At 34.2% G+C, this 16,178-nt stretch overlaps 1 protein-coding gene across 2 annotated transcripts in view; it reads left to right on the top strand.

The window, feature by feature from the left end:
* Window positions 1-16,178, top strand: part of Ypel (Yippee-like) — an 80,103-nt gene that overhangs the window by 1,157 nt on the left and 62,768 nt on the right. The gene's annotated exons all lie outside the window — the stretch shown is intronic.

Below are 16,178 nucleotides of genomic sequence, written 5' to 3'. Positions count from 1 at the left end.
TGCTGACCATAATCTATAAGCATATTGTGGGACTATGAATAATTAAATCGGTTATCTTCCAATCTATAACTATCAACTGAAAGCAACTAGGTACCTACATTTACGCCCATTCAGACCCAATGAAATACATTGACGTGTATGGTAAACTTACTTTATTTAACATAGCATTTACAATGTAAAAAATTACAGCATAGGTATTAAATTTTATGTTTCGGAAGTAGGCCTACATTTTTTTTTAATTTGATTACCTATATTTTGAAAGAAAAAAACTCATAGGTACCTAAGTAATTCGTGCACCGGGAAAATAGACTAAATAGAGAGAATATAATATATATAGTATCTACTAAGGTTGGGTCGCCTAAGATCGGATGTGACATAAGATCGGATGCATGGAATAACTCGCAAACTAGGCAATATTCTCTACTGCTACCAACACTACTAGATCCGCCATTTTGTTCTGCCCCTCTCTTCACTCTGCGGCCGGCCAGCGACCAGACGGGACGTGTACACAGGTGATTCAGCAGAAAAGGTGTATTTTGTGGCGAAAATCGTCGATCCGATCTTACCTACAAAATTTTGATGGCTCATTGTGGAGAGTACTTTCATTGAAATAATGTAATTAATTATTTTGGGGCAGAATTAGCGAATCCTCTTTCCATCTGTATACTTTGATTACGCCTAGGACGTTCACAACCCAAGATCCGATCTTCCCTCCCAATGCCGAAGATCGGACCGAAGTTTAGCTCTTGACTGCGCCTTATGCAATAATGCGCAATAATTATTAACTTTTAATATATTTAACTATCCAATGACGCTATGACTATCAGACCTTAGGTACATTTTCATTATTTAGTCCTAGAACACGGAGGATAAAAGTTTGAGAAAATTAATTAGGATGAGGAGGGAAGACCGGACTAAAAAAACGCAATAAAAAAAAAAACTTCTTTGTCAAATTTTTTGAGGAATTTCCTGACTCAATCATTGATGCTCAATGTATGGACGTAAGTCCGGATGTTTTCCTAATGTTAACATTATTATTAAACGCATAGAAGTGAAGATACTACATAGTCCGATCTTCGGCCGAACTGTTATTTTCTTCACTATGGTAAGTCGAAAAAAGTCTGCTTTTTAGGCTCTAAATTTGCTTAGATAGATAGCATCTACGCAAACCAAAAAATTAGGGGTTAAACAATATTTTTTTGTCATCAATTTACAGTTGACCGCAACAGAAAAACGACATCGAATCATGAGAAATAAAATAAAAAATACAGTACGTATAAAATTTTCGGCATATGCGTCCGATCTTAGGCGACCCAACCTTATCTACCTATAATACCTAGTTAATCCTGTATTCAAATCCATGCCTCTATCAGGTGATACTGGTCCTTTGTCCTGGTCCATCAAGTCCGAAAGTGCAAAATACCAACTAAATTGTTGAATTTATAGAGATTATTAACAGTTTCAATGAGTAATGACACAAAAGAATCGATAAATGTTTGAGTTGACATAAATATGTAACCCAAAAACCCCACATTATTATGATACTTAAAATTTGAAAAGCGATACATATGATGATCGACACTTCTACCAATTAATTCAGCTTACACCTATCTAAAGACTACCTACCTACTTTCACTCACACCATTAAAATATAAAGTTTTTAAACATGTGTATGTGTTTAATTTCATAAAACTACCAACTTTACATTGTAAAGCTTTATACACATAGGCAATGCTATATATACGTGCGCACATACTACCAATGGTCCACAAAGCACAGCTTGCTCCGGGTTATCTTAACCATGATCTAAAACACACAGCGCATATCACGTTTCAATACGTACCCAAACGAGTTGGAGCTGTATTGTTCTAGCCCAGTCGACCCTCAGGTCACGAACTAAGCCCGTATCTATGCGTATATATAAGGTTTCATAATAGGATGCATAGGGCTGATCACTGCATACAATTTATTGGCCTGTGGGTTAAACCGGGCATTATGACGCTTCCCGCGTGGCCCTAATATAGGCTTAACATCCATTCGCATGAATACTGACCCAGTTGTTTATATGAACATTCAATTTTACTGGTAAGTTTAATGGTGGCAAGAACGCTTCAATTCTGCGAAGTGGATAACACTGTAACAATGTAATTTGTGAACTATTTGGTACAATAATATAAATGAAAAAAGGTCGTTGTAGGTACAATACCGGGTTGGTAACACGCCGTTGAACTTCCAATAAAGTCTGAAGCCTGTACCGTGTAAAATTAAATCGAAGTTGATTGTTCGCGTCGAAAAAGATTTTCAACGGCCACGTGTAATCAAATTTTATGTAGATTCATTTAGCATTTGAATCAGAAACAATTTATCTAGCAGGCACCTGATATTCAATTTTATACTGACCCCCAAAATAGGAAGGAAGCTGTCGATTTTCATGTGATCCCATTCAAACTTGTACCAAATGAGGGAAGTTGTATTTTCCTTACTAATAATAATTATTGTGTAAAGTATGGGCAAGGACCAAAGAGCATCACAACTTGAAAGAGTAGGTAAACAATTTGGATACGCTCTATAGCCAACCTAATTCACAATACATACGTTAAAAACATGACCTTTCACGCCAGGTTCAATTAAAACAATAAAAAAGGTATACCTATCGTAGTTGCACTGTACAGCTTTACCGTAAAAGTCTGATAGCAAGTGAAGTCCCGCCGTGAAATAAAACCGAGTATAAATTAAGTTGTCGGCAGAGTTCCATGAACATTCTGCGGTTTTCTTTTAAATTCAACCACAATACAGCTGAGCATACTGCTTTGAGCGCGCACGCTCATATTTCTTCCACTCCTATTGTTACCAGTTACCACCTGATATTATTATTTACGTAGGGCAACGAACCTGTCTCTATAAGAACTTTGTAGCAAGCTAAGACACAAATGGAAATAGTAACAATACTTTGTCCTTTTACTGTTTTATTCAGTCGCAGCACGCTCGCAAAGGAAAAGATATTATATTCTTACATTCTCGGTTCTATTTACCAGCTCGTTGCAAGATATTTCAGTTTCAATATACAATTGAAAAGAGAAAGTGTAAAGTGACTACAATAGCATAACTGTAATATTACATTTTTGTATAAGTACCTTCTTAGCTTATTTGTTGCAAGTCAAATTCAAGTCTGCAATCTAAGCGAGTTCAATAACTGCATGTTTTGAATTTGAAATTAATGAGGTACCCTACTACCTACCTAAAAAGCTCCATCGTATAAGTTTGACGAAAGCAAGAGTAACAAATATGATGAATCACGTTATTAATTTACATAGCGAGCTATAAACAAAATGTTCTGTCTAGCATTTTATTGTCTTCTGAATTGCGTATCATTGCTAAATTCGTCCTACGCGCAGTTCAATGAACCGAAAATCGCGATACGTATTTACTTTACTATTAAAAGATACATTTTATTAGAGCGAAAATATTTATGCGTTCAAAAATAGATCTCTCTTCTATATTATAATATGTTAATTCTCAGAGATCTTCATAATATGTATTAGACTTTTTCTCATTGAATTCGGTGTTGATAAAAATAATGATACGCCAAACGCAATAATAAAGATCTAAATAATAAAATCGTCTATATACGCAAATGGCGACAACAAAATGCTAATGATAATTCTTTTAAAGATGTCTGTTGAATTTAAAACAGGACTATAAATATATCAATTCAACATTGAAGTTGTGAACAGTACAACTACACTGAGCTGGCCAACTTGATTCCAGTCTGAAGTCTCCGTTAATAAAGTTAAGTGTTTCCGCAAGGGTTGGGTTTCAGGGATATTCCCAGGATAAATGGATTACAATTTGACTGTACGCGAGTACGAAGTTACGGTTCATATTCTACTTTCGTATTTGTCGCAGACGTAATTTGTCTGTATCTATAAATATAGGTAGTTACTAATATTATAAACGCGAAAGTCTGTCTGCCTATCCGCTTTTCAATATCCATGAGCCTGGAGCCAATACGACATTTGATAGCGTTATCTTTTCCAAGATTTTCTAGTTCGTTGAACTGATTTCCAAAAAATTATAGCATGCTGCATGATATTCAATGAATTGATTAGATTTTACAATAAAGGTGTTCATACGCCTTCTACCTCGCGTTTATAGTTGGGAAATAGTCAAATATAGTTCGGAAATGAGAAATGAGGTCTTATTTATTTTATGCGCACTAAAGTTTGGATAAACATTACTCGGTAGTTTATTTAACGTTTGAAAGCCAAGAAACTGGGACGTGTTATCTTCGTGCTTCCTCTTGCAACATTGCATGAGATATACAATAGCTCATATAAGTAGTAGGTACAGATTGTTTTACGAAATGATTACATGTTGCATTCAATTAGCCGTTAATATTTTATGGGACAGTCGTTATTTGGTGATGTTTCTTTTACAAATACGTTCTGAAGTTAGGTGTTCAAAGTTTTGCTTCGAAAAAGTTATACATATTTCGAAAACATTAGTACTTAGTTCTCATACATCAAGAACTTTGATATCTGAAAACAGCGATTATCTCTAATCAATGCTGAATAGCATTCACATGGAATCTTTTCCAAAATAAAATATTTACTTAAATAATAAAATAAACATGTTTATTTCGCGAATTCAGCTTATATCCGCTATTGGCACCCAAGTAGGAATCAACAATGTTGCCAATGTATTTTGCCAGTTCAAACCTGGCAAATATCTGGTTAGATGCAAGAATAATAAAGGATTCAACACCGATAGTAATGTCAGTATTGATGGTTCATGTTCTTCAATACCTAGTTATGATTGATGCATACATTTCAATTCAGTTACATAATCACACGTGTAAGAATCGACTATAGCTGATAAATGTAGTTGATTTTGATTCAGTCTTGTGATGTGTACATTAAAATTATTCCAAGAGCAAACTATACATTACACATTGAGAGTCAATCAATCAGATCAATCATTTGACGAGTCTGCTTGCTGTTTGCTATAAAAAGTTGATTGCGTAGGTTTGTAGAAACAAATGCGATAGCAACTATCCCATTTTACTTTTAAAAAAAGTTTTAAAACATGTATGAGAAAACTTCCATTAGTAGAGAATCATAAAATCATCAAGTTGATACAAATTGTATCGTCCAAACAATAATTTTTAGTGACCACCTGTTAACGGAATATTTAAAGTAATTTAGATGTTTTGCTAAGTTTCCATTCAATAAACAACAAAACTCCTTTTCATTCATTGCATTTATGTATGCAATATTAATTAACCTAGTTGCCTTTATAATAGAACTAATAAGACGTCGTTAACAGATGGGTAATTTGCATTAACAATTAATCATGTTATAATCGTCGATGTTTCCATATCTGTCTGATGAATATGTCCTACAGTTAGTACAGGTACATAACAGTTGCCCTACTGATCAGTCCGACATACACGTGTCAGCTTGCACACATTGCCCTACTTCCAAAGGATATTGGAATGTGTACAAACACGGTATAAATCTGAAAATTTAATTGGTACCGTAGTTTCCCAGTAAGTGTTCCGTGCGACATAACCTCGGGAAAACGATCAACATTTAACAAATTACTTTGGCTTCAATGATCGGATTAGCTTGTTTCTACGTAATAGTGTTGAAGTTTATGAAGTTTTTAATATGTTGGTGTTATGCTGAAATGAATTTTGTATAATAAGCGAACTCTATTCTACTCGCTAATAAGAATAACACTCGTATTTGCTGCATGTATGCACCATGCACATTGCACATGCCAAACATAAACAAGGCACTAAAAGCTTCATCTTCACTTCGATTCCTGTTTATCATCTGAGAAGGAAGGAGGTCGACTAAACATTTGACTATAAACAAATAAATTTAGAGCGTGTTCCATTTCGAGGTACCTATCGATCGACCATGGTTAGTTTACAATCCTTATAGGTCTCGGTAAAGTGTTGCACAACTGTTTATGCAAAGGCAGTACTCGCCCAGTGTTTTTATATACCACCCATTGTTAAGATCATATTACTCTTTTTGATTCGTGGCTTGTGGGAAAACATTCGGGCTATTGTGGCCGGCCTTCCGAGAAATGGATATCCATCATGGAACATCATAATTAGTTTGCAAAAACGTAGCAACAAAGTAAAGTTTCATTTTGAATTTATGAATTGACCGCACTGCTACTGCGCCATTTTTTGTTCGTAACTTTTGGTTATTTTTAGCGTAATTAGTTTGAAGTAGTTGCTCTTTTTAAATACCTTTTGTTTCATAAATATTTCGATGTTTATAAAATATTCCTGATAAAATGTTTAAAATTAAACATATTATAGACAATAAACTTAATTCCTTTGACAAATGCTATCGATAACTAAGCTTTGATCACGTTTTTTCATCGTTTTCCATTGCTGTATAAAAATATTTGAATGCAATATACGGGTTTTGTGTAACAAAAGTGTTCACGAAACTATTTTCGAATTGAATAGTTGGATTTTTGTAAAAAAAATAGAGATAAAATCCGAACAACGTTAAGAGCTTTGAATCCGGCTATAGCTCAGTGCTCACTAATAGGATATCTAGGGCAATTGTGATCGATTGTGAAATTGGACTCCACTCAACTCTACTGCGCTGAAAATTAGCAAATAACTAAAATCGAGCGAGTTTGCTGAGACGCTAATGAGAGTTAATTCGTTTGTTTATTATCTTTATAATCCGATTTTGTTATCTTTCTCAATACGGCAAAAATAAAAGGCAAATTTTATTTATTCAGATTAAAACGTAGTAGTTATTTATTCGGTACCTGGTCCAAATTCGTATAGTGCCTAGAGACTTCGTCACTACTCAGAATTAAACTAACTACATCAATACCATATTATTTATTATTGATACAAATACTCATCGGCAGCTTTGTAAAACGTCAAATTCCACTGACTAAATTAGCAATGCCAAACTTTATTATCTTAGAGCAAAAGCAGAAAGCTCGTTGGGTTCTCAGGAATTTTAAATGGATCTGGAATTACCACGAAATCGTCCGTTACTCGCGAACAGTTTGAGCAAATAAATAGCTGCGATTTACAAGCACTTACGGTACTAGCTTAACTACACTTAACTATTTTATTTGACATATCGCTGTGAAATTGGCGTGGGTTTGGATCGATAGGTCATGTCACTTCAGTGATTCAGATGATGATGAATCGTTTTACAGACGGTTAGAGCTGAAAACAAGTCTGAGCGAAATAGTCTGAGGAAATACCGCAGCAATTTTTAACTCTAATCTGTGTAATCATGCCCGAGAAGAGCGTCATTTCAATTGACATTTACGTGATGATTGAAAGAATAAACGAGCTCATTGCTCTAAATATAGATTTCGTTTCTGTAAACCATAACTCGACCATGGTTCGTTTACTATCAATTTTCTTGGTTTTTATCTCCAACGTATGCAAAAATTCGAACTCTTTGCTTCTAAGAATCTTGACTACTTAATACTTTATCTTTATTTACGAGAGTCTTACTAATGTAAGATCTTCGAATTATTGCGTAGATATTGACGATAAATATTAACTATTCATCGGGTTGGTATATCCGCAAATATTTGGCCGCAGCGTTCAGTTTTGTATTTGGCAACGGCTCTCTGAGTCACTCACTGTTGAGTGAACAATTGCTACTGTTTTCCTTGTTATGTATTACTTGTACATTAGTTGTTACTATTGTATATATTTGTTTATGTGTTTGGCTGTAAATGTCAAGTATGTAATTATTTATAACTGACACAATTCTAAAGATATCCCATATATGGTAAGTACTATCGCACCGTGTTGCAACCGAAGAAACAGCCGTTAAATTTTAATAACAATTATGAAGAATATATTATTGTCTAGTTAAAGTATTTTTCGTTGTAAGCAAAAAGTAAACATTCTTAATACTTTGCAAGGTGACGAGCGACAATATTAACATCAATTTGCCGCCCATAATAATTCCGTTTTAATGAAAGTCTGTAAGAGCCGTCTTAATTAAAACTCAGTACGCTTTTTATGGGCGATTCTTTGTTGCACGTTCTAATATAAAGCTACATCTCTTTATTTTTTTACTGTACCAGCTAGTGTAGAATATAACTGCATATCGCAGAATTTAATTAGATTTTTGCATATAAATGTGAATGGGCGAAATGTTAACAGGTGCAATCTCTAACCAATGTTTACGTTGATAATGCCGCATTAATTTGAAGATGAGATACATTTTCAGGCATTTATGTAGGATATGTTAGATATATTGTTTGGTTCCCACTACATCACTTTGTCAGTTATTTTGTGACGTCTATCGATCCATTTCATATCTATTTACTATTATCCACCTTTGATATATACATACATTAACTTATGCAGTATCAAGTAAGTAACTTAGTACTTTTTTATCATTCTGAATTACCGACATTTCAAATTTTATTTTAATTTGCAGAATATAATTTACATACCTAACACATGCTATTAACATAAATCGATGAAACAGTGATCGTTACGAAGCAGGTCAAGGCATCTGAAATGTCCTGAAGTTCTCTCGGAGAATGGCTTCAAGTCGAATAGCTAGTTTTAGTGTCATATTTGTGTAGAGCTATTCAATTACGCTATTAAAATAACTACAAAAGTGAAAACAGCAATTGTAAAGTTCTTCATCGTCATCATAGACGAAGAAATTAAAATATTCGATGAAAATTTAACATGTTTTCTGCTTAATTTGATTACATATACAGTACATACTTATACTTTCTTACATCTTTTTGGTTCGATTGTCTTATAGGTTTTGAATGTGGGCATTAATCTCTTACAAGACCTATGTATTATATACATATAGTAGCAAGTTATTACCTAGCCTTGGCATGCTCTAAATCTAACAAAGAATCATTCACAAAGCGCGATAAAATAACAAGTCTCAGAATAGCAGAACATATATTTATCTATTTCCACATGGTTTGAATGCTAATCATTCGCAGCTGCACATTCAGATCTAGTCGATCATTAGATCTTAGTCACATGTACATTACATACCTTTGATTCAAACCAATTCAAACTGAGGTTAATTTCGACCAAATTCGATCTAAATTTTATGTAGAAAAGGTTGATTTACGATATGTAGAAAATTTCCTTTAGAGATGGGAAAATACTTCCATTTATAGTACTTGGTAACACATATAAACTTCAACGAAATTTGTCACGAGAGCAAAGTTTCAAACATTATTAGGTACCAAGTACGTACCTACTTTACATTTGTATGCTCAAGTTATAATTAATGTTTTTGCATAGTTCCGATAACTGGCAATGTGCACCAATTACTCATACATTACGCACACATCTATAATCGTAACAGCTGGTCTTGAAGAATTCGACCCATGCAGTGGTAATGACCTTCTAGGTTGCGTAATATGCTGTCATAAAAATTCAAAAGTGAAAAGGGTATCGAACGGTAGGGAGTAATAGCCTCGTAAAGCAAAGGTTAACGAATGGAAACCGATTACCTTTATATTATGCCTTCACCTGCGTTTATAATTCCGTTCATAAATACAGGTGTACATAGGTATATGTGGTTTCCGAGCCCGTGCCTGACCTTTGGTATGTCGTCCGAAATAGACTGACACTTTGTAGGGCCGTTATAAACGTTGACGTTAATTATTCGTGAGCTTACTTTGATCTTACCTTGATAAATTTATTTGATTGTGGATCTAAACATTTTTTATTGTATACGAAGGTATAAAACGGTGACTGTTTGGCTTTCTGAATAATTTTAAATCTTTGTTCCAGAAACCGGGTAAGTATAAACCATACCATCGATTTATAGGTAATAGATTACATAAATATGAGTAGGCACCTTAAGTAAATTTAACTTGTTGCAGTTCATCGACCAGTGTGTTTCTCCACAGTATTACAATATTATTTCTCCTTTTTTAAAATGTAATTTTATTATTTAGTGACCTCTTACTAATTATAAGAAGTCCACACATACATCACAATATAACATAGTTATTCAATATTGTTTTGGTAATTAATTATATGCACACAAAATTAAATTCTAATTATTAAAATTTATATTAATACAAATGAAATGTAAACGAGAAACAATATTCAAATTACACAATAAACAATAAGTTTAAATAAATATACATAATTACCAACCCTTTTTTACATGCAGTTTCGTTAAATAAAATAGGGTAAAATCTCGCCACGCATCCTCTAAGTCTAACATCAATAGTGTAAGTGATTCTGGTTTTTCACCAAGAATTGTTGAAAAGCCATTAATTCCGCCGGCAACCTGAAGGCATTTATGAGGATTTATTATTAGGATTAGAGTAACGTTCATAGCCCCACTGCCAGTATACAAGGTTATACATTTTTTATAGGAGTAAAATATATTTCCACTTGTACATGTTTATGAGTAACAGTTACAATAACACTGTACGAAATACCGTTCATGAGAAACATATTTTATTTAAAACGGTGTGAATCGGGCCGCCTCTGCGAAACAATTTTATTCAATGGTTTTTGGACTCGCGTATTTGCTCTCAAATTATTTCTGAATGTAGGACATAGTTTGTAAATTATAGCTGCATAAACGGTTCTCCATATTTTAGGATCATAAATTTTCTATCTGGAAATATTCTGAGTTTTTTTTTTGCTGTGTATGAAAGTTTTAATTGTCATGAATGTTCCGTTTTTATTTTAGCTAGGAACGTGTTTAATATTTGTTTTGCGACTGTGTAATGATGTCCTGATAGATTTTTTGTAACCATTACTGTGCTTTTATGTCCTTACGCTTACCGATTGAGAGTATTTATTATGCTCCGTTGGTTATCTAAACCAGAATATAAATTGCAATTACCTCTAAATGGTTTCTTGAAAAAATAAATGTCTGACAAATTAAAATTTGAGTTTTATTATGCTTGTCGGGTTCATGATGAGAATATAATTCGTTTTATTAAATGATTAGGTATATTTATTCAATGATATTAAAAAATAATCTGGGCTTAAATTAAACCCACATTTATAAGCATGAGAGTAATATCCAAAAATTAGGCATCGCTTAACCAGAGCGCTCATGACAAAGTTTTCTCGTTACACGAAACGGCGCAACCTAGATGCAAAGGGTGCAACCAATCTGACCCCATGAAACTAGGGCATTACGTCACATGCACTGATAGTATAGAGCCTCTTGTTTTAACGAAAACTTCCCCCAACGGTTGCTATGCCAAATATGGATCGTCTTTGATGACGCAGTTTTTGCAATGGTTACGTGGTTGCGTTTAAGTAGCGCTGTACGTGGTTCGTATTAACAATGATCAGTTTTATTTGTTTCTTTGAAGTGATAAGGTCTATTATTATTTTCATTCATTTCAGATACTTACATAAAAGGAGTATTTACTAGATACATTTTTGTGCAATCAATGTGAAGAGTCAAAGAGTTTTAAACAACATTGTGTGTGTGTCGTCCACTTTTGAGGATGATTAAGTGCTCTTTATCATTGAATATACATACAGGAATAAACTGCATTAATCTCAATTTATTTAATGATTCACGACCGTTCATCAACCTCAGAACAATAACAATCGTGCTTCACATGTATGATCTCAGCTAAATTTGATTTTATCCAAAGAAATGCGGAATTGACCTCAATTGCTTTTAAATGCAATTCGTCAAAGTTGAAATATGTTTATGTGCTATTTAAAGATAAAAGTAAGGCCACTTATTTCCCATCTCCTGGCCTCGGCCGCTCGTACTCATAAATCGCACAAGTTAAAGTGCTCTTCGGGTTACCGAGAGAGATCTTATCTACGATTTGCGTACTTCCAAGCTTAATATATCACCGCTTTAAGAATAAGATAGATGAGCTAGCCTGTCGATAATAACCATCTAGTTGGATATCATTATAAGCGATCATATCGTGGAATTCATTGTTGCATATTGGCGTCCGTTCTATCTCTTCTGAAGCATCGTTCTCAGTTATTTATAGGGCTGTATGACGCAAATTGCACGTCGAAACAAGCTCGCCGATCTTGCAGAATACAGGTATGTCGAGGGAATTAATACACAGCATTACTTGGATGAAGCGCTGAAGTTGACATTAATATAGATAGATTTCATTTCTGCATTATGTTCGCGCTTGGCTAGGCATTCATCCATTATAATTTATTTATTTATTTTTATGACAAGACGATAAAGAGCGAGCGATTTGCTTGCTGGATAATCTTTAATTGGATATAAAGTAATTTCCAAGCCGCGCATATTATTTCACCACGTTATCCGCTGTAGTCAGCAACAAATAGATTGCAGGCTCATATCGAAGCATTTAATGGAACTTATGAGACAGTTGGTATCAAATAATTTCCTCTGTAATTGGGTCGCTCGCTACCGTCTCCAAATGCAATCTGGTACGAACGAGTCTACGAACCTGCTTCAACTGTCCACTGTCCACTCTGCTTTAATGAGTTCGGATTTATGACCCATTATCAATTACCAAGATTGCAGGAGCCTCCTTTTAACGGGAGTGGACAATCATCTCTTCACCCGTACTACAACTAACCGGAATGAAGTGGAACAAATGACATAAAAGTAGAAATTTTTTTAGAACACAGACTAGCGAAAGCCGACTTTAGATTGGATTTAAATTACTTTATAGTTTACAGTTGTCAACAATTTTTTAAAACAAAGTCACCACAACAATTTTAGTCCAGTCTGTGGGGAAATGTAAAAGCCTCTGCTCTACAAAAGGTGGCGTAGAAAATGTTTTGAAACAATATTGTTTAGGTATGAAAGGTTAATAAAAATCCAAGTTTTCGACCTTGACGGACCCAGGCGCTAGCCGCCATCTTGAATTAAAGGTGCTAAAATTAGGTATATTTTAAATAACTTCTCAATTGTTTACTAAATCACAAAAGTGTCTATGAGGGGTTCAAAGAAGACAAAATTACCTACATTTTTTTCATACATGATTATTCTGTAAGTCTTAAAGGTAAAAAGTTACAAGCGACGGAAATAATAATATTTACAGAAATCATATAATTTTAATTTTGTTTAAAAATTGTGCAGCAATCTTTTTTTATTCTTTTTGATGGCCCGGGCTGGTTAATGGTGGCTTCTTCATTATCGTCGCTGAAATTTTCTGTTTCATTGTCTGTATTTTTAGTTTCCAACCATGAAATTTCGTCGATTAAATTTACTTTTTATTGATAGCTTTACGAATCGTTCATATCGGATATCTTCTAAGGATTCCTTATCCATGTCCCCTCCGTAAAAAGTTACTAGAAAGCGTGCTCCAGCGTCTTCGATTTCTTCTGGTCATGATGACGAAATTTCATGGTTGGAAACTAAAAATACAGACAATGAAACAGAAAATTTCAGCGACGATAATGAAGAAGCCACCATTAACCAGCCCGGGCCATCAAAGAGAATTAAAAAATGATAGCTGTACTATTTTTAAACAAAATTAAAATTATATGATTTCTGTAAATATTATTATTTCCGTCGCTTGTAACTTTTTACCTTTAAGACTTACAGAATAATCATGTATGAAAAAAATGTAGGTAATTTTGTCTTCTTTGAACCCCTCATAGATACTTTTGTGATTTAGTAAACAATTGAGAAGTTATTAAAAATATACCTAATTTTAGCACCTTTAATTCAAGATGGCGGCTAGCGCCTGGGTCCGTCAAGGTCGAAAACTTGGATTTTGATTAACCTTTCATACCTAAACAATATCGTTTCAAAACATTTTCTACGCCACCTTTTGTAGAGCATAAATACCTACAGACTGGATTATTTAATATTTACCAAAATAAAAAAAATCCTGGACATATTCACTACGGTCTACTCTACAATATTTGGGACATGTATAAAGCATGTAACAGTACAAACAGAAGTGTCCCATAGGTACTAAAGCATGAAAGCAAGATCTCAGCCCAATGTTGATAAGGCTGCCGACGAGAGGGATGCGGGTGACGCTAACCTAGGCCGTGGGGTCAACTGGGGTCATGTTCCAGCTTTAACTAGGTCACAGGTTATCGGCGCGCACAGGAGCGAATGAAAACAAACACTTTTATAAACGAACCAACTTGTTTTCGTTGTCGAGGATTTGAAATCAATACACCTGAGCAGGATTTGGGATAGGAATCTAAAGCTCTTTGGAAATAAAACACACGTAGGTATTTTCGTCGGTGCCAAAACAAAGAGTTTTTCTGTTCAAAGTCGGTTCGGATAAAGGATATTTTACATTGAACCAAAATGCCTTATACCTCTCGCATTATATCAACCCGTATAATAAACATGGATTCTATCTGTGAAGACCAAAATAGAAAACAGCTGTTGGAACGTCTATTCAGTAAACAAGATTTCCGGATCAATACTATAAGTACTAGGACGTCATATATCGATTGTAGCTATTTTTGTAATGTTACAAAATAGATGTAGGAAAAACAAAGTCAAGTACTGCACGCTGTAAATATAGGTCAATGCTTTCTTCGATGATGCCAGCCGTGGCTGCATTTTTGACCTCGTTTCTGTGGGGAAGAGGAACTTGAAATCCATTGTCTTTTAGTTTGATATTTCTTTTAAAAGGTTTTCGCTTTTACCTTAACAAATTGCATTGTTTGGTGTTTACCGCTTTGAATATGAGTTAAGTAATTTCGAATCGACGAAGCGTGCTCTATTGTTAGTGTGATTTTTTAAAATGCTAAAAGAATCACAATTTATATCATATTTTTGTGATGATATTTTTTTCAATATAAATACATTTTATTTTAATAAAATTAGGGAGACAGTTGCAACTTTACGATTTTCCAGAGCTCGTATTTTATTATTCATACTTATTTACATGTATATAGAAGTTCTTGAAATTGTATTGTTTTCAATTTCCATTGAGTGGCAGTCTTCACAGAAATGCTTTAGAAAGGGGTTGTATTATACATATATTATCGACCCGCTCTCCTCTTTATTTGCTTCGTAAGGTAGGTGGGTAAATAATAAATAATAATACTCCTTCTAATTTTGGGGAATAAAGAATCCTTTTAATATCAAAATGCAGAAGTGATGGTTTGTATAAGTTTGGTCTGTTTATGAGCGTTAGTATAAAACATCTAAATATCTATTGTTATTTACATATACTTTTCAGATTGCCGTTTTAATATCTGAGATTGATATAAACGCCACATTTGAATGACGCAATATTTTTTCACATGGGACATTATTCAGCGCAACAACAACGAGGTTGGGTCAGGTCAAAACCAGCTCTTTAAATTATTAAACGGGGTTCATTCACATTTAACTGTCTTTTTGTGCTACTCTGGTTATTGGCAAACGTTTACATTCAAATTAAAATGTACAATTTGATTTGGTTTGGTAATGTGTAAATAAATTAAATTGCTATTTGTAAAACGTTTAACTATATTTTAATTAAGTTCATTAAGCGTGGAAATGTATTTCGTAATAGAGTAAATTTTGTTTCGTTCGAAACGGATAACGGAAACTTGCGTCTTTGTTCACCAAGATATCTTAATTACAGACTTTAGTTGTAGTAAAACCGACCAATGGTTCCAGAGATTAGCCATGCATAGAAAAATCTCTCATAATTAGCAAAGATAGACACGAAGAGAGCTAAAAGTACTTTTACAAATATGTAAGTAAAAAGTGCATAAGCAATGATAACATCAGAGTATGACAAAAAGTGCAACATTAGCAATTAACCGCAGCACAACGTCGTTGCCGGCACCCATAACGGGTTAAATCCACGGAGCATACTGTTACTGTCCAATTGGCATAATATCTTCAACTTTAATTAACCACGATAGCCGTTAGCTTAAAAGATACAGTTTTATCTACATAGTGATTATATTTTAGGTAGGAAATTTTAACTCCAGTGCTTGTTTTACTAATTAAATTAACAGAGACTAGTCGAAGCGACGCGGACGTTGGTTTGCCAAGTATTTCTTTGCGTACAACTTTGAATCTCAATACATATTTGTGCTCAGCATACCTATACCTATAAGTATTTGTTAAGTTCCGTCTGCAAAATATTTAACCCGTACCCGCCGTCACAACATAGCGTCTGCGGGGGTACAGCAGAGAGCAGATACTACAAATAATTGCCACTAGCGTACCGTCTACCGCCTCCCGGCTAGGTATCCGTTTTATCTAGGG

The sequence above is a fragment of the Colias philodice genome, chromosome 13 (genome assembly GCF_061535455.1).
Source record: "Colias philodice isolate Cphi_HAF_F1 chromosome 13, ilColPhil1 Martin Lab GWU primary, whole genome shotgun sequence".
NCBI lineage: Eukaryota > Metazoa > Arthropoda > Insecta > Lepidoptera > Pieridae > Colias > Colias philodice.
This window is presented reverse-complemented; position numbering and strand designations above follow the sequence as displayed.